The following is a 214-nucleotide window of genomic DNA, read 5'->3' on the forward strand; positions in this document are numbered from 1 at the left end:
GGAAAGTCTGGTCTCAGGGCTCATCATCTGGCGAAAAGCCATCTGTCCCCGAAATGTGTCTCGCTCCTACGTTGTCTGACGCAGCGATCATTTTGGCTTTGATTTTGAATATGGCACCTCATACTTCTCAAAAATTTGTTTGTCTATATTATGTTTTCTTATGCGTGTGTTTACAAACAAACATACGGGCACACACGCACACAAAACATACGGC

This window comes from Penaeus monodon, chromosome 27, assembly GCF_015228065.2.
Source record: "Penaeus monodon isolate SGIC_2016 chromosome 27, NSTDA_Pmon_1, whole genome shotgun sequence".
NCBI classification, from domain to species: Eukaryota; Metazoa; Arthropoda; class Malacostraca; order Decapoda; family Penaeidae; genus Penaeus; species Penaeus monodon.